At 50.2% G+C, this 18,419-nt stretch overlaps 1 pseudogene; it reads right to left on the reverse strand.

Annotated features, from left to right (window-relative positions):
- Window positions 1-16,066: 16,066 nt before the first annotated feature.
- Window positions 16,067-17,483, reverse strand: LOC147729317 (uncharacterized; annotated as a pseudogene).
- Window positions 17,484-18,419: the final 936 nt, after the last annotated feature.

Below are 18,419 nucleotides of genomic sequence, written 5' to 3' on the forward strand. Positions count from 1 at the left end.
TTGTTATTACTGGTTTTATTGCACTTTATGTATTAATTGGTGTGTATTTTTTAAGTGGACCTCATCGGAGTTCCAAAACATTAATAAACTGACTTGAATTGAATTGTACCATTTCAAACATTGGACTACACTTAATTTACTGTGAAGTGGAAAGGCAGGATAACACACACATCTGGAATTCGTCTTAGTTTATTTAGAAATTGTGAAAGGGACCCCTGAGGGAGTAAATACTCTACCTGCCAAATCCAAGGCCTGTACATCCGAGGAAATGAGATATAACAACAAAGTTACCTGCTGCCTTGGGGGGAGAGAGCTGCCTACACTTACGGAGCATATACCAGCCGCTCGCTTGCTTCCCGCCGCCCGCTCCATTTCCAGCTTCGGAGCACAGCCACAGAGGGGAGAGCGGGCTTGGGGACTTCAACCCCCAGAAGCACTAGCGCATCCATCAGCGCACTGACCAGCAAACGACCGCGCCAGAAGGCGCATAAGTTGTGCATCAGCCCCTGCTGAGCGGGGGAATCGAAAACAGTTACCTGCTGCCTTGGGGGGAGAAAGCTGCCTACACTTACGGAGCATATACCAGCCGCTCGCTTGCTTCCCGCCTGCTTCCCGCCGCCCGCTCCATTTCCAGCTTCGGAGCGCGGCCACAGAGAGGAGAGCGGGCTTGGGGACTTCAACTCCCAGAAGCACTAGCGCATCCACCAGCGCATTGACCAGCAAACGTCCGCGCCAGGAGGCGCATAAGTTGCGCATCAGCCCCTGCTGAGCGGGGGAATCGAAAACAGTTACCTGCTGCCTTGGGGGGAGAGAGCTGCCTACACTTACGGAGCATATACCAGCCGCTCGCTTGCTTCCCGCCGCCCGCTCCATTTCCAGCTTCGGAGCGCGGCCACAGAGGGGAGAGCGGGCTTGGGGACTTCAACTCCCAGAAGCACTAGCGCATCCACCAGCGCACTGACCAGCAAACGTCCGTGCCAGGAGGCGCATAAGTTGCGCATCAGCCCCTGCTGAGCGGGGGAATCGAAAACAGTTACCTGCTGCCTTGGGGGGAGAGAGCTGCCTACACTTACGGAGCATATACCAGCCGCGCGCTTGCTTCCCGCCTGCTTCCCGCCGCCCGCTCCATTTCCAGCTTCGGAGCGCGGCCACAGAGGGGAGAACGGGCTTGGGGACTTCAACCCCCAGAAGCACTAGCGCATCCACCAGCGCACTGACCAGCAAACGTCCGCGCCAGGAGGCGCATAAGTTGTGCATCAGCCCCTGCTGAGCGGGGGAATCGAAAACAGTTACCTGCTGCCTTTGGGGGAGAGAGCTGCCTACACTTACGGAGCATATACCAGCCGCTCGCTTGCTTCCCGCCTGCTTCCCGCCGCCCGCTCCATTTCCAGCTTCGGAGCGCAGCCACAGAGGGGAGAGCGGGCTTGGGGACTACAACTCCCAGAAGCACTAGCGCATCCACCAGCGCACTGACCAGCAAACGTCCGCGCCAGGAGGCGCATAAGTTGCGCATCAGCCCCTGCTGAGCGGGAGAATCGAAAACAGTTACCTGCTGCCTTGGGGGGAGAGAGCTGCTTACACTTACGGAGCATATACCAGCCGCTCGCTTGCTTCCCGCCTGCTTCCCGCCGCCCGCTCCATTTCAAGCTTTGGAGCGCGGCCACAGAGGGGAGAGCGGGCTTGGGGACTTCAACCCCCAGAAGCACTAGCACATCCACCAGCGCACTGACCAGCAAACGTCCGCGCCAGGAGGCGCATAAGTTGTGCATCAGCCCCTGCTGAGCGGGGGAATCAAAAACAGTTACCTGCTGCCTTGGGGGGAGAGAGCTGCCTACACTTACGGAGCATATACCAGCCGCTCGCTTGCTTCCCGCCTGCTTCCCGCCGCCCGCTCCATTTCCAGCTTCGGAGCGCAGCCACAGAGGGGAGAGCGGGCTTGGGGACTACAACTCCCAGAAGCACTAGCGCATCCACCAGCGCACTGACCAGCAAACGTCCGCGCCAGGAGGCGCATAAGTTGCGCATCAGCCCCTGCTGAGCGGGGGAATCGAAAACAGTTACCTGCTGCCTTGGGGGGAGAGAGCTGCCTACACTTACGGAGCATATACCAGCCGCTCGCTTGCTTCCCGCCTGCTTCCCGCCGCCCGCTCCATTTCCAGCTTCGGAGCGCGGCCACAGAGGGGAGAGCGGGCTTGGGGACTTCAACCCCCAGAAGCACTAGCACATCCACTAGCGCACTGACCAGCAAACGTCCGCGCCAGGAGGCGCATAAGTTGTGCATCAGCCCCGCCTCGCAGGACGCCGGGCGAAGCCCGGGCAAAGGGCGGGCCGTCTGTGGCCGTCCGTGGACGGTGGTGGACTGGACTGGCCACCCCCCTTTCATCCCTCGAAGAATTGAAACTGGCAAGACATCATCCAGAAAGGTACTTTGGTCTTTTGGTCTTCTGGATATACATCCTTCGCTCAAACTACTGCCATTGTTAGAATAAAGCATTAGGCCAACACGAGGGGGAACTACTCACCATCTGTACACAGGACTCTGGTATACCCCATTAACTCATCTTCACACCAAATACCAATTATCTGCAAAATGAATAATCGGGGGAAAAAAAAGTGAAGACACCAGCCACACGCCCACACACCAGACAGCATGCTGCAGAACCGCCACCCCTACCCACTCTGACTGCTATTGACAAGATGCTGCAACAAACTATTGGTGTTGTAGTAAATGCCATTGAGAATACGGAGAGGAGGCTATCTATTACACCAACATTATGTATTCCAAACCAACAAGGGGACACTTCTATTACTGTGACTGATGTATTAGAAGCTAGTTCCCACTTGTCATCATCATACGTAGATTTGCCCTGTAGCCAGATGACTGTGGAGATTTCTATTGCTGCTCAGGATCCCCCAATATCTCTAACTTCCCCCTCTTTGGAGAAAAGGTCTGAGGTACGAAAAACATGCCCCAAGAAGAAAAAAGACACTAGCTTTAAAAAAACTAGTAATAATAAACCAGTTAACCATGATTTGGTGACCCCGACCGCTAATCCATCATGTTCAACACCAGGAATACCGTGCTGGGTCACCAAATGGTCGCTAATTTACAAGCATCCCTGGAGCGGACCATAGCTACCCAACTCAAACCCATGTTGTCAAAACTTGACAAGCTTATTTCTACTATAAACTCCAAGGGGGTAGGAGGAATAGAGAGTGCTAAACAGTTGAAAAATGAGATATCTCCTGCTAGTGATACCCTACCTCAAAACAATCATAGTGCTAGAGTATCCGAAAACAAAAACCCTTCAGCACAGACCTCCACTGCAGGAGCCAAACCAACCGCTCATAAGGCGACACGCGTTACACCACAGGCTAGGACTAGTTCTAACTCTCAGAGCCAAATCCATCAAATAGCAGGAAATTCGGTAAACGACAGAGACAAAGCCACAGCAAAATTAGTGAAACACTAGATAGAAATGCAACACCAAGAACTATCCCAAATCAGCTACCATCGATTCACTTACCCCCTGAAGCCCAACCATACGTGGTCACACTTACAGGAGTACCACCCCTAAGTGAAGGGAAAAGAGAAAGGGAGACAGAATTAAAAAACAAATGTATCCAATGGCTTACAATTAATAGACCCTTGCCATTGAATATTTCAGGTGAAATCATGTCAGCCAGAAGAGTAGCATGGATTGGGAGGGGCCCAAAAACTATCGCAGGGGATGTTATAATCTTGAACTTCAGGGATGCCTCAGCTGTAAAGTATATCTGCAATGCCCCCTTCACCAGTCTAAATACACAAATATGCCCACTGCATCTCTCATACTTTTACCCCACCCCTAGTCTGGAGCCTTCACGTCAAAGAGGGGTACATTACAACAGGGGATGTAATCCTCAACCACAGAGAACACCATATGGAGGGGTATTGAGGGAGGGTATGTCTCCATATGGTCCCCTATTCCCATTGCATCCACACTGGAATAGGTTTAGTGTACTGGAAGAGGTGGATTGACTCAGTTTAAGGGGAAATCCTCCCCTACAAGCTACTGATGAAATTCCTAGAAGGGCTGGGGTAACAGAGGAAAATGTTTTACTATCTACTGTCAGGGAGGACTTAACAAGTGAGTCTCCAGAGAGGCCGAGGACTAGCGGCAGTGGGAATGGGGAAGGAGAGGGCTCCGAAAATCCACAAGAAGGATGTTTAAAGTTGAACTCATGGAATATAGCCGGGTTAAAAAATAAGCTACTAACTCCAGAGTGGGCGGCCTTTATGGCAACACATGACATATGCCTTATGCAAGAGACCTGGGCACTGAAAGAGAGCAGCAGCTCGTCTTTCGCAACATTTGACATCCTGGCAGTGTCTACAGGCAGAGGCCGTCCATCGGGTGGGTTATCAATTTGGATAGGTACCCACCTGGGTATCCAGGCGACCCAAATACAAACAAACTCCTTGGACATACAGTGTGTCTTATTAAAACCCGCAAGCAAACCCAAAGTAGCAATAATAAATAGTTACTCCAGACCATCCAGAAATGGACAAGAGTCGGAAACAATTAAAGCCCTGAATTCTTTTATCCAGGGGTTAGACCCCTCTATGTCAATAATTCTTGGGGGAGACTTTAATTGTCAATTCGAGCCACTGGGTAGTCTGGAGCTGGGTGAGCAAGATGAGGTTGACGCACTTTGGCATATTCCTGAGCCCAATATTACTCCGGTTAGGGCATGGACTCCTTTAGCTCTTCAAATAAAATCCTTCTCCCTTGAAACATCCTTGCGGGCGTGCAATGGGAGACTGGATCCTGATTGCCCAGCCATAGCTACGTTTAACTGAGTAGGTCAAACATCCATCATTGACTACCTTATGGTGGATGCCAAAAATTGGGACAAGCTAAAGGAATTTAGGTCATACAAAGACATGATAGCGACCACAATGCCCTGGTTTTAACTCTTAAGCCGGGGTCCTTTGGTTTAACTAATCCTGAACCCAAACCCACGGCGATGATGCCTCCCCTCATGTTGGCTAATAATAGAAGAAGGGTTAAATGGCCTCACCTAGCAGATTCACCATCCAGGCTAGCAAAAATTTACCAACTTGCAATCCCACTTACTACCCAGATGGGTGATCCATCTTGCAGGTATCAGGCAGTGGAGACACATAGGCAGCTAGTTACGGTATTGGGGGACGTTTTCTACCCTGTGAGTGGAACTAAAAGGCGAGCCCCGAAATCTCACCCCTGGTTTGATGATGCATGCAAAAAACTAAAAAAGGAGCTACTTGCGGCAATCAAATCTAAGGACAGAGTGAACATTAGGGCAACCAGACTGCTATATAAAAAGGAGCTCACTAGGGGTAAGAGGGAGTGGGAAGAAGCCAGGTGGGATGAGCTGAGAGGTGCCCTCCTGGCAAAAGACGCCAAATTATTCTGGGCAATCGTTAACTCTGGTGTGAAAGAGGGAGGGGAGGCTCTCCTACCAAACATTGCTCCGTCAGTTTAGGAGGCGCACTTTGCTGCGCTTTACACTAGCCCTGAGACCTACACTAGTGAACATTCAAATGGGGCAGAGATATTGGTGCCAGATGATGCCCTCCGGATGCCCCGAGCCCCAGACCCCCCGCACGAGTATCGACTGCGTGGGACTTGAACTTGGGCTATCCGATAGGCCAGTGGGACGCCAAGGGCGAGGGTGGGCCCTGGAGACATTGAGAGTATCTCAGTTAAAGAGGTGGAATCGGCGATCATCAGGCAGCTACCTAACAAAGCCCCAGGCCTTGACAGACTACCTGAAGATCTTTTCCGCTCCCAGCCAAAAATCTGGGCACCGTATTTGGCTGTTTTATTTAATGCGGTCCTTTGGGGAGCTAAGTCACCGGACACCTGGGCAGAGGCCGAGATTGTCCCAATCTTTAAGAAGGGCTGCCCTTTAGTGCCATCAAATTATCGGCCGATTAGTCTCTTGGATACTTCGCAGAAGCTAATGGGCCAAGTCCTCCTGGAAAGATTGCTGGGGTGGATGGAGGAGCAAAAATTATTGACTACCCTACAGGCCGGCTTTAGAGCTGGAATCTCGACCCTGGACCAAATTTTTAGGTTGCAGGTCCTTTTTTGGAAGACAGCAAGAGTAGAGGGTGGCAGCCTCTACCTTGTCTTCGTAGACCTGCGGCCTGCTTTCGACCTTGTCCCCAGGGAGAGCTTATGGAGGGTACTGAAAGAACTAGACCTCCCGCCCTATCTGCTAGACGTCCTGAAGCGCTTCCATGCAGGGAACTACGCCAGGGTGAGATGCGGGAAGAACGGGGAATTATCAGCCCGCTTCCCCGTGACCAGAGGCGTACGCCAGGTTTGTGCCCTGGCTCCCACGCTCTTTAGTCTTTATTTAAATGGCCTGGTGGGTGAACTGGACAAGGTCAGGGACAGTGACGCTCCATGGTTGGCCACTGGCCGGGTACCTGCTCTGATGTTCGCAGACGGCACCTTGCTGTTGTCTCAAACATCATCAGGTATCCAGAGGGTCCTAGACGGTTTTGTATCTTTCTGCGCTCTGAGGGGATTGGAGATAAACCTAGCAAAGACGAAATTTATGATCTTTCATCCTCCAAAGCGCACTTGCCCTAACCCTGTATTAAATGGTGTCCCGCTGGAAAGGGTGAGAACCTTTGTATACTTGGGGGTCACCCTGACTGAAGATTTCAGTTGGGGCCCACAGGTATCCAAATCTGCTTTGAGGTTGGCGCAGATCGGAGGGGGCATTGGCAAGTTTCAGAGAACAACCCTGTTTAAGCCAGTTGCACCGGGAAACAGCCATTACAACGCAACTTTTACAACGCACTACCATTACAACGCAACTTTTACATTGCAGGAACCATTACAACGCATGCCTTTACAACGCATGTCATTATATAGCAGATGCTATTACAACGCATGCCATTACAACGTAAGTATAGGTAATATATAATTATTTAATTTATAATATTTTTTATTTAATTTATTTACTATTAAAAATAAATAAATATATTAATGTATGTCCTTTTATTAAATAAATAAATATATTATTTTAAGTAATTTAAAAACTAATTATGAGTATAGGAGTATTTGTTTTGGGGTGCTGAAGTATTTGTTTTGGGGTGTTTGGGTATTTTTAGGGTTCAGGGCTAGGTTTGGGTTATGGGGTACAGGGATATTTTTTAGGGTTCAGGGCTAGGTTTGGGTAATGGGGTACAGGGGTATTTTTTAGGGTTCAGGGCTATGCTTGGGTTATGGGGTACAGGGGTATTTTTAGGGATCAGGGCTAGGTTTGGGTTATGGGGTATAGGGTTTTTTTTAGGGTTCAGGGCTAGGTTTGGGTTATGGGGCACAGGGGTATTTTTAGGGTTCAGGGCTAGTTTTGGGTTATGGGGTACAGGGGTATTTTTAGGGTTCAGGGCTAGGTTTGTGTTATGTTGTTCAGGGGTTTTTTTAAGGTTCAGGGCTAAGTTTGGGTTTTGGTTACAGGGGTATTTTTAGGGTTCAGGGCTAGGTTTGGGTTATGGAGTACAGTGGGATTTTTAGGGTTCAGGGCTAGGTTTGGGATATGGGGTGCAGGGCTTTATTTTGGGTTCAGGGCTAGGTTTGTGTTATGTTGTACAGGGGGTATTTTAAGGTTACAGGGCAATGTTTGGGTTATGGGATAAAGGAGTATTTTTAGGGTTCAGGGTTAGGTTTGGGTTATGATGTAAAGGAGTATTTTTTGGGGTTCAGGGTTATGTTTGGGTTATGGGGTAAAGGGGAATTTAAAGGGTTTAGTTTACATTTTGTTAATTTTTAAACTTTATTATTTATATAAAAATAATATAGGTATTTTGCTAAAAACTAATTTTAGAGTAATTATAATAATTTAGTGTTATTTTAGAAAATTAGGATGTTTTTAAATTTAATTATAATTATTTTATTATAATTGAAATTGTCAACTTTAAAAAAGTTCCCACGCTTTTACATTGTTTTCAATGAAAAGGTTTGTCCCACATTTATTTCTATTGCTCTCTATGTGAATCCCGCGGTAAGGAAAGAAGAAGCTTGTTGGTATTGATTTTCTGTACTTTCAAAAATGTTATTGAAACTTGTGTAATAGTTTTAAAAATAATTATTAACATAAATATAACATACATGAAATGTTAAGTAATAGTCCTTTTTCTTTTTTTGCAGCTTTTGATCACGTAATCGCGTCAACGTCAAATGCGTAAGCAGCCATATTGTTGATCGTTGCTGGATACAGAAGAAGCATGAAGATCTGCGCTCAGGTAGAAAACTTATAATAGTTGTTTTTCATTTTTAAATAATGTATTGAAAGATATTTATTGCAAGGAAAGTATAGGTAGTATTAGCATAGTTATATTTTACGGTTGAAATAATATATTGTTTGCATCTAATCACATTGTTATTGTATGTCTTTGTCGGATCATGTTTATGTTAAACATTATAGTAATGTTTACAGTAACTGTGGTTTATATTAGTAAAATATATATTTTTGTTTGTATTTAGGCGATATCGAAAAATATGGTTTACTTCGGAAGAATAAAAAAGATCGATTTACGAACATGGGTTTTGGAATGGAGAAAATTCATCGTTTTACATGGGGTGCTTTGGATACGTTGAAAAATTTCTTTTGGATTGCTTTGGATGGTTTTGGCTTTTTGGAGTTGTATTTTGATGGACTGCAGATTACGACTCAGAGAAGAAGATGGATCGAATCATCTGTTTTCCGGATTTTCTGCTTTTCTAAACGGGAAGATGGAACCAAATTTATTTTTAATTCTTTTTGGAGTTGTTGTTTGTTTTGATTTGGAGATGATTTTTAAATGGCGTTTTTTATGGTGGTAAATCGATCTTCAAAATGGGATACTTTTTTTTGGAAAACATTTGTGTATTGCAACGGATTACAATACAAGCATGGTGTTAGACGGACCGGGAGGGTCGGCCGAGGTACAAGGAGAGGTCTCCAGGGAGAGCCGTCTCCAACGACTGTACAGATGAACAACTTCCCCCCCACAGACGGACACCACACAAGACTGAAGGTTAACGAGACTTTATATGCAATTCTTAGGTTACGATGATATGGTACAAGGAGGTCTGGACTCAGGGGTCCCCTCTAGTTTAGTCTTTGGTTGAGGAAAAGGGTAGCGGGACAGTCTTTAGTTACCGGTGAGTCCAAAAATAGCTCTCAATCCTTGAGCTCGGCGTTCTTGATGATCGGGCCGTGGAGGAGCCAAGCAGGTCCCGAGATGGTCGGATGAAAGATGACGGTCCGCGGCGGAGCCTGCAGGTCCCGATGAAGATGACGGTTACAACGGTCCGCGGCCACGCCAGCAGATCCGGACGACGATGAAGGATGAAGGTTACGACGGCTGTGGCAGCGCCAACAGGCAGGATGATGGTGCACAGGACAGAGCTACGGCAGCGCCAGTAGTCCGTTCAGGATGAGTTCCTCTTTACGTCTCTCGACTCCAAGATACAACTGCCTTCCTGCTCTGGAGCTGCCCCAGTTATAGGGCTGGCGTGCTTTGATGTCCGGACCCTCGCACTTGGAGATCGGGGGTCCGGGATGCGGGGTTCCAGACACCCAGCAGGGGGGTGGAGCCAGCGCCCGGGGAGGCGATGGGCGAGCGGCACTTGGCGGGGGGAGCCATCGACACCTCTTTCTCCCATTGACTTGCCAAGTAGCCCGCTCACCTCCTGGGTGGATGGTGGTGCCGAGATGTCTGAGGCCGGGCCAGGCCCAGGGTCGGGGTCGATCGGGGGCCAGGCGACCTCGTGGTGAAGTGTCCAAGATGGCGGTTCAGGTTGGCCGCGTGGGCCGGCAGTGGATCGGGCCCACGAGGTTAGCTTGCTTCGCAGGCAGGGGCCCTGAGAGGGCAGCAGATGTACAATGGTGATGCGTGGTACTGTCGTGGCGGCTCTCGGGCCTGGTTGGGCTGGGGGGAGAGCGGCCCTTCATGTGGCCTGTCCAACATGCGTCCCCCCCAGCTGAAGGCGGGGAGAGTTACCCATCTTCTTGGGGACTCTCGTCGTCGAGGCGGAAAAACCGGGACAGGCCGTCTGCGTTGGCGTGGTCTGGTCCTGGCCGGTGTTCGACTGTGAAGTCCATACCTTGCAAGGAGATGGACCAGCGCAGCAGTTTTGGGTTCTCCCCCCGCATATGCATCAGCCACTGCAGGGGTCGGTGGTCGGTCTGCACCCGGAAGTGGGTGCCAAAAAGGTAGGGCCGGAGCTTTTTGAGGGCCCATACTACTGCGAATGCTTCTCTCTCTATGGTGCTCCAGCGTTGCTCCCGGGGTAGGAGCCTCCGGCTGATGAAGGCCACGGGTTGATCAAGGCCTTCGGTGTTCACTTGGGACAGGACCGCCCCAATGCCCTGGTCGGAGGCGTCCGTCTGGACGAGGAACTCCCGGCTGTAGTCGGGGGCCTGGAGCACAGGAGCGGAACACATGGCGGCCTTCAATTGTTCGAATGCCGTTTGACACTCTGGGGTCCAGTTCACTTTCTTTGGTTGATTCTTTGACGTGAGTTCCGTGAGAGGCCCCACTATGGTTCCATAGTCTTTTACAAACCTTCGGTAATAGCCTGTGAGGCCCAGGAATGCTCGTACCTCGGTTTGGGTGATAGGGGGCTGCCAGTCCTGGATGGCAGCAATTTTCAGCTGTAGAGGGGCCACTAGGCCGCTTCCCACCTGGTGCCCGAGGTAGGTCACAGACCCTTGTCCAATTTGACATTTGCTGGCCTTGATCGTGAGGCCAGCTCGTCGAAGGGCTTGCAGCACTGCTCGGAGGTGGTGGAGGTGTTCGGTCCAGTGGTGGCTGTACACAGCGATGTCGTCTAGGTAGGCGGCGCTGAACCCTTCGAGCCCCGCCAGGACCTTATTGACGAGCCGTTGGAAAGTCGCTGGTGCATTTTTCATGTCGAAGGGCATGACCGTAAAATGATAGTGGCCATCGGGGGTGGAGAAGGCAGAACGTTCCTGTGCTCGGGGTGTGAGGCCGATCTGCCAATAACCTGCTGTCAGGTCGAAGATGCTGAGGTAGCGGGCAGCTCCCATTCGGTCGACCAGTTCATCTGCCCGGGGGATGGGATGTGCGTCCGTCCGGGTGACCTCATTCAGGCCCCGGTAGTCGACACAGAACCGGAGTTCTGGGGTGGTTCCGGGGGCGGCTGCTTTGGGGACCAGCACGACCGGGCTGGCCCATGGACTGTCTGAGGGCTCGATGACCCCGAGTGTGAGCATCTTGGCCACTTCTGCCTGGATGCAGGCCCGTACCCGATCAGGTACGCGGTAGGCCCGGTGGCGGATAGGAGGGCTATCTCCGGTGTCCACATCGTGCACACACCAGGACGTGACACCTGGGGTGAGGGAGAACAGGCTGGCGAACTGTGACAGGAGGGCTTGGCACTCTTGGCGTTGTTCTCTGGTGAGGGTCTCCGAGAGGCGGACCCCCTCTACGGAGCCGTCTTGCTCCTGGGTCCGCAGGAGGTCAGGGAGAGGCTCGGAGTCGTCTTCAGCCCCGTTGTCTGTGGCCATCAGTAGGCTGAGTTCGGTTCGTGCAAAGTGAGGTTTCAGCCTGTTGGTGTGGAGGACCCGGAGTGGGTTCCGGGAGGACCCCATATCGATCAGATAGGTGGCAGGACCCTTGCGCTCGATCACCTTGAAGGGCCCTGTCCATTTGTCTTGGAGAGCGCAAGGTTCTGTGGGGGACATTACCCATACTTGTTGCCCCGGCTCGAATTCAATGGATGAGGCGTTCTGGTCATACCATTTTTTCATATCCTCTTGACTGGCCTCTAGGTTGGCTTTTGCTAGGTCTCTGAACCGCTGGGACTGGTTGCGGAGGGTGAGGAGGTACCGGAAGACGTCTGGAGGGTTCTTGGCCGGAGGCATCTCCCAGCCTTCTTTGATCAGGCTGAGCGGCCCCCGCACTGGGTGCCCGTATAGCAGTTCAAATGGGCTGAAGCCTAGTGATTTTTGTGGGACCTCCCGGTAGGCGAAGAGGAGGCACGGCAGCAGTACATCCCACTGGCGACGGAGGGGCTCCTCCAATCCCCCGATCATCCCTTTTAGTGTGCGGTTGAACCGCTCAACCAGTCCGTTCCCTTGGGGGTGATAGGGGGTCGTGAATCGGTAGGTGACCCCACACTGTTGCCAGAGTGATTTCATGTATTTAGAAATAAAGTTCGTGCCTCTGTCGCTGACGACTTCTCGGGGGAACCCCACACGGGAGAAGATCCCCATCAGGGCCCGGCCGACCACTGGGGCTGTCACGGTCCGGAGAGGTATAGCCTCAGGGTAGCGGGTGGCGTGGTCCACCAGCACCAGAATAAAGCGATGGCCTTGTTTTGTACGCGGGTCTAGGGGTCCCACAATGTCTATTCCGACCCTCTCAAAGGGGGTCGTGACTACTGGAAAGGGTTGCAAGGGGGCCTTCAGTTTGCGGCCGCTCTTCCCACTGGCTTGGCACGTGGGGCAAGATCGGCAATGCTGGTGCACATCGTTTCTCATTTTGGGCCAGAAGAAGTGGGTCACTAGGCGGCTGTAAGTTTTATCTTGTCCGAGGTGCCCTGCCAGGGGGACATCGTGGGCCAAGTTTAACAGGAAGTCTCTGAAACGGAGGGGTACCGCTAGTACTCTGTTGGCCCCCAGCTCGGCGATTCTTTGCTCGCTGTACAGCAGATCATTGTCCCAGTAGACCCAATGAGTTCCGGAAGTATCCCCTGCGCTTTGGGCGAGCGCTTGTTGACGGAGTCCCTCTAGGGAGGGACAGGCCTTCTGCTCCCGGCGAAATTGTTCTTGCGTGGGTCCCCCCTCTTGGGCCCACTGGTCAAGGTTAGCGATGTCGGAAGGTTGAGCAGGTTCGAGGGGGGTGTCAAGGTCGGTGGTCTCGGCTGGGCCGACCGGAGGCGGCGGCGCCGGCCATTCTGGTTCTTCTGGGTGAGGGTTGGCCCGGGCGGCCATGGACCGGGTGGTGACGCACGCCCAGTCCGGGACGCCTAACATCCCCAAGTGTTCTTTTCGCTCCACGGCTGCCCACGGGGAGCTTTCCAGGTCATTTCCGAGTAGGCAGTCTACGGGGGAATCGTCTCGGACCGTCACCTTCAGCATGCCGGAGACCCCTCCCCACTCAAAGGGGACGCAGGCCATCCGACACAGACTTTCCGAGTTGTCGGCTGATCGCACAGGGCAGAGGATGTTCGGTAAATATTGTTCTGGGGTCACCAGGTGACAGCGGACGGCTGTCACACTGGCCCCGGTGTCCCGAAGGGCTTCGGCCCGTCGTCCATTGATGCTTACCCATTGGCTGTACTTCTGGGTGTTAGCGGGTAGGGGGACCCGCGGGACCATGTCTCTTCCCCCTAAGCACGCGAGAGTCATGGCGGCTGGCTCCCACTCTTGATACTCTTGCTGGTCTGTTTCTTGTTCCTCGGGGATCTGTTCTTCCCCTAGTGCCGCGGCGGCCACTTGGCGGGGTTTTGGACTCTGATACTGCGGGCAGCTTGGGTCATTTGCATAGTGGCCGACTCGCTGGCATCGGTGACATGTGACATTGGCTCTGTACCCCGGTCGCGCCGGGGTGCTGCCCCGGTTGGCCGGGGGGGTGGTGCTGGCAGCGGGGGCGGCCGGAGTGTTGTCTCTTCCTCGTCCTTGGCCCCCTCCCCCTCCTCTCGGTCGGTGGTGTCCATTGTTGTTCCTGTTTTGCTCATAGGACCCATTCCGGCCCACTCTGGTTATCTCCCACCGGTCAGCTTCGGCTGCGAGCTGCCGGGGATCGGTCAACTTGCTGTCGAGGAGGTGTTGGCGTAGTTCGATGAAGCAATTGTTGGACAGATGCTCCCATACCATTAGATTGAACAGCTGCTCGTATGTCGTGACGTTGTTTCCTTTGATCCAGCCTTCGAAAGCTCTGCTAAAGTACGTTACATAGTCCACCCAAGTTGTACCCGGGATGCGTGTGCAGTCTCGGAACCTCTGGCGGTACATCTCGGGCGTGAGACCATAGCGGGTGAGGAGGGCCGCTTTCATATGGTCGTAGGAGGTCATCTGGTGGTCTGGGAGCTGTAACAGGGTATCGCGGCCTTCATTGAGGAATCTGCCCCATAGGCCGGCACCCCAGTCGGTTCTATCGATCCGGTGCGCAGTCATAGCGATTTCATAGGCCTTAAACCATTGTTGGATGTCGTCCTCTCGGAAATATTCTCGGACCACATCCTTGGGGATGTGTACTTTTTTCTCCGCGGTCCCCGGGGTGTGTGGTCTCTCGGGCACCCCTAACTCTTTATTCTGTTTGCGCAGGTTGATCTCGGCTATGTTCCGTTCGTGCTCGTACGCCAGTTTCTTTTCCTCGAGCTCCCTTTGTCTCTGTTTCTCTTCTCTTTCTTCTCGGAGACGTAGGTGCTCTAAGTTGATTTTTTGTTCGGCCAACTTGAGTTCTATTTCCATCTTGAGTCGGGCCATTTCTAGCTCGTGTAGTCGGATTTTTTCTCTTTCTTGGATCTCGTCTTGCGGGAGACCGGTTCTTTGCCCTTCAGGGGCTGTGGTGGTTTTTTCTGCGGTGCTTTGCTCAGGGGCTTCGGTATCCCCGGTCTCTGCCCAAGATTGTAGGGCATGTTTAAAATCGTCCTTGGTGCTTAGTCCGGTGGTAGCGATACCTAGTTCGATGCAGAACTGCTTTAGTTCACGGTGGCTGTACTCCTCTAGTTTTTCCATTCGGAACTTCTCGGTTGATCCGCTTTCTTTAGTTGTCATTATGGTTCGTTGTGGGGTGAGCTATTTTCTGTACGTTATGCGGTGATTCGAATCGCGCCGCTGGCCACCAATGTTAGACGGACCGGGAGGGTCGGCCGAGGTACGGGGAGAGGTCTCCAGGGAGAGCCGTCTCCAACGACTGTACAGATGAACAACTTCCCCCCCACAGACGGACACCACACAAGACTGAAGGTTAACGAGACTTTATATGCAATTCTTAGGTTACGATGATATGGTACAAGGAGGTCTGGACTCAGGGGTCCCCTCTAGTTTAGTCTTTGGTTGAGGAAAAGGGTAGCGGGACAGTCTTTAGTTACCGGTGAGTCCAAAAATAGCTCTCAATCCTTGAGCTCGGCGTTCTTGATGATCGGGCCGTGGAGGAGCCAAGCAGGTCCCGAGATGGTCGGATGAAAGATGACGGTCCGCGGCGGAGCCTGCAGGTCCCGATGAAGATGACGGTTACAACGGTCCGCGGCCACGCCAGCAGATCCGGACGACGATGAAGGATGAAGGTTACGACGGCTGTGGCAGCGCCAACAGGCAGGATGATGGTGCACAGGACAGAGCTACGGCAGCGCCAGTAGTCCGTTCAGGATGAGTTCCTCTTTACGTCTCTCGACTCCAAGATACAACTGCCTTCCTGCTCTGGAGCTGCCCCAGTTATAGGGCTGGCGTGCTTTGATGTCCGGACCCTCGCACTTGGAGATCGGGGGTCCGGGATGCGGGGTTCCAGACACCCAGCAGGGGGGTGGAGCCAGCGCCCGGGGAGGCGATGGGCGAGCGGCACTTGGCGGGGGGAGCCATTGACACCTCTTTCTCCCATTGACTTGCCAAGTAGCCCGCTCACCTCCTGGGTGGATGGTGGTGCCGAGATGTCTGAGGCCGGGCCAGGCCCAGGGTCGGGGTCGATCGGGGGCCAGGCGACCTCGTGGTGAAGTGTCCAAGATGGCGGTTCAGGTTGGCCGCGTGGGCCGGCAGTGGATCGGGCCCACGAGGTTAGCTTGCTTCGCAGGCAGGGGCCCTGAGAGGGCAGCAGATGTACAATGGTGATGCGTGGTACTGTCGTGGCGGCTCTCGGGCCTGGTTGGGCTGGGGGGAGAGCGGCCCTTCATGTGGCCTGTCCAACACATGGTTTTCCTTTGGATTAAAGAAGAAAAAGATAGAAAAAAGAAGACTTCTAAGGTAAGGTGATCCGACTTTAAATTAAGTAAAAAATAGTTTAGAAAAATGTCAATTGTAATTAGATAATTTAATCTAGGGCAAAACAGGTAAGTAATAATGTTGTTGGGAGTTAGTAGTGTAGTATGTGTGCAACATTATCTAGGTAGTCAGAAGCCACGCACAACGAAAACTGTTGTAAAATAGCCAATAGTCGTTTAGACATTTCTTTAGATCTTTTAGAGATGCGTGGGTTCAGACTACCTTGTTAATGCTTGTGAAATTCTCATTTCTTGAAAACTTTGCTCCTTCCTCAAAGTTTTCAAGAAATGATAAAAATTTGGGTGTGGTTTTCCGATTGTTTGGCTGAAGGAGTTGTGCCATCCCTCTATGGCATTATTTGTCTTTGCCTCTCCTTCTAAACAGGTCGTGTAGCAGTTCCACCACTCCACATGGAAACGTGGCTTCCTCCTGCGACCCGACCTGCTTAGATGTCCAATCCATGTGTCTTCGTAATAATTTAACAGAGGTGCTAATTTCTCTTCATTTGTTGTAAAATAGTCAGATTCAGTAATTGCAGTGTAGTATTCGTCTACACTTTCAGGAGGTACAAAGCAAAGTGCAGTTAGTTTTTTTAGTTCAAATTGTAGTTTGCTGTCTGATATGTATTCCTCAACTAGGGATGGTTTTTGTATCTTACGCCAAATTGCCTGGGAAAAATGGAAAAAATATCCCTGAATTTGGGTATCCGTGTACGTTTTGGTTATAACATTAATCATTGCGAATTCAAAATCAATAATTATCTTCCTAGGACTTTTGTTTGATGTTTTAGATTTTATCACTGTTAAAAGTTCAGTGTATGTTGTGGATTGCTTATCAGGCAGCAAACTGTATACTAGGGGTACTACTGTATGGTTAATTTTAGCATGGATAGTGTATATTTGGGTGAATGGATGGGGCGTACTTTTAAACGTTCCATCCATCATCCAAATATCACTATTTTCTAACTTAAAAAGGTTACGGGGTGTGCTAAAGATGATTATTCGTTTCTGAGGGTTTTGGTTGTCATTCATGATCAATGGTTCATTAGAAATAGAAAGAGTGAGTTCAGGAGGAATGACAATGTCAGAGAATGTGTGTGGTGTGAGTGGTTGTGGGTTACTTGCCTGTCTTTTACGTTGAATTATTCGTCTCAGATTTGGTATTATGGGCATACTGCTAGCAATGTGATCAGGTACATGTTGTACTACTTCCCTTAAAATTGTACCAGTGGAGGCATTGGAGGTGCATGCAATGTCTTTCATTTCGTTGATGGTTTCTCTTACTTCAATCTCCATTGCTGAGGCAGAGTGGTTATGCTCAGATGTTCTAACAACTGTTTCTCCGAGTGTAACCGCTCTGCCTAAGCAATGGGATGAGTGATATTGTACGCACCTCCAATGTCTCCTTGGTTCTGAAATTCTTTCCTTGCAATAAATGTAACCTTTGTAACTCAGAAGACGGTTTCCTTTGCTGCTTTTAATGTATTTTGCTGGTTGGTCTGCGGACATGTTCTGTAATGAATTAAAAAAAAAAATTAGTTATTATTTTGCTTTTAGAAATAAATTTTAAGTGTTTCATTCTATGTACATTTTTAATGCTTTTTTCCCTTTTCGTTTATTGCACTTTCCTTGAGTTCTAATAGTAAATTATACATTTACTCTGTCCCACATTTTCTCTAGTGCTGCTTTTTCCTGGTCTTGGAATTGTAAATTACTCCCTTACACTATTCTACACTTTCTTTACTATTGCACCTTCCTGGAGTTAGAAAAGTAAATTATTCCCTTACATTATCCAATATCTTCTCTACTGCTGCACCTTCTTGGAGTTGGAATAGTAAATTACACTCTTTCACTATCCAACACTTTCTCTACTGCTGCACCTTCCTGGAGTTGGAATAGTAAATTACACTCTTACACTATCCAACACTTTCCCTACTACTGCACCTTCCTGGAGTTAGAATAGTAATTTATATCCTTACACTATCCTACATTTTCTCTTCTGCTGCACCTCTCTTGAGTTGGATTAGTAAATTACACCTTTACATTATCCTACACTTACTCTACTGTTGCACCTTTATGGTGTTGGTATAGTAATTTACATCCTTAAACTATCCCACACTTTCTGTACTGCTGCATCTTCCTGGACTTGGAATAGTAATTTACAACCTTACATTATCCAAAACTTACCTTACTACTGCACCTTCATGGTGTTTGAATAGTAATTTACATTCTTACACTATCCAACACTTTCCCTACTGCTGCACCTTCCTGGAGTTGGAATAGTAAATTGCACTCTTACACTATCCAACATTTTCCCTACTGCTGCATCTTCCTGGAGTTAGAATAGTAATTTATACCCTTACACTATCCAATATTTTCTCTACTGCTGCACCTCTCTTGAGTTGGATTAGTAAATTACACCCTTACATTATCCTACATTTACTC

The sequence above is a fragment of the Lissotriton vulgaris genome, chromosome 2_2 (genome assembly GCF_964263255.1).
Source record: "Lissotriton vulgaris chromosome 2_2, aLisVul1.2, whole genome shotgun sequence".
Taxonomy (NCBI): domain Eukaryota; kingdom Metazoa; phylum Chordata; class Amphibia; order Caudata; family Salamandridae; genus Lissotriton; species Lissotriton vulgaris.